This window comes from Octopus bimaculoides, chromosome 21, assembly GCF_001194135.2.
Source record: "Octopus bimaculoides isolate UCB-OBI-ISO-001 chromosome 21, ASM119413v2, whole genome shotgun sequence".
Classification (NCBI taxonomy): domain Eukaryota; kingdom Metazoa; phylum Mollusca; class Cephalopoda; order Octopoda; family Octopodidae; genus Octopus; species Octopus bimaculoides.
This window is the reverse complement of record NC_069001.1, coordinates 11,521,070-11,522,321: the sequence shown is the minus strand read 5'-3', so window position 1 is coordinate 11,522,321 and position 1,252 is coordinate 11,521,070.

The following is a 1,252-nucleotide window of genomic DNA, read 5'->3' as shown; positions in this document are numbered from 1 at the left end:
TCCTTCTTCTGATGTTGCAGGTGAAGTTTCCTTACCAGAGCATGTAAGAAATAAAGAAAGGGCACCCGAAACATAATTCACTATTGATGTCTTTTCTCTCTACAGGCAAGATCGCATATTCGGAGGAACTTTATGAAAAACGACCTGTAGTTACAGCTCATTCATTGCACAGTTACCTACAACTTTTATGGCCCTCCGTATTATTCATCAGTTTTCCAACGTATTTTTGATCAAGTCACAGAATCGTTTCTTTCAAACTCTCCTTAGGTGAAGTCCATCTCTAACCATAGAGCATAAGATCTCTCTGGGAATCTTCGTTTGTAACGGCTTGTATTTCGGTTTCAATATAATCGGCATTGATGATTTTGAGCGGCTGTTTCAGTTATCATATTACTACAGGTTGCGGCAAAATTCATTCTTTAATCCCCAGATCCCATATTCTTCATAAATATTTCGACAGCAAACGCACAATGAGTTCCATTCTAACATATGATACTAATTACAAACTATGACAAAACATTCGTTACGCAAAGACATCATCACCTACCTAAATTCATTAGCATCACACCAACCACCTTTTCAAATTTAGAAGGTTTCTTTGCCGTATCCTCTGTTCCTGCAAGGCAATTATCTCTGTCGGACACATACGTAGTCTTGAATTTTCTTGTTATATTTATTTGAATTGCAAAACAAGGTATTTCTTTAATCCCAGATAAGATTTTATTGTGTGCAACTATAGAAAGTAGAGTTAATTAATCTCCCTGTTATATATATTGCCTCACTCTTGTTTGAAGCTTATGAATTATTAATTTTTACCTTACACACAACCTTCACTTTACTATCGTACTCGTTCCCAATGACTGGTAAATATGGTCTTATACAGATTGGATGTGTGAGCGGGATATCCTGCCCCCCAAAATATGTGTTCCTGTAAATAGCATTAATAATATAATGTTGAATAAGCATCCGGGTGCAATATTCACTTATGACTCAATTGACAGTGTTTTTGATGATCAGGATAGTGTTAACTAACCTATCGAATTTTGGAACTCACTAGAACCACCAGGTACATCTCATTGTCTTCAGCTGAAAAAAGCGACTCCTATTATGCTATTACTCTTTTATTCTTTTACTTGTTTCAGTCATTTGACTGGCCATGCTGGGGCACCGCCTTTAGTCGAGCAAATCGACCCCAGGACTTATTCTTTGTAAGCCTAGTACTTATTCTATCGGTCTCTTTTTGCCGAACAGC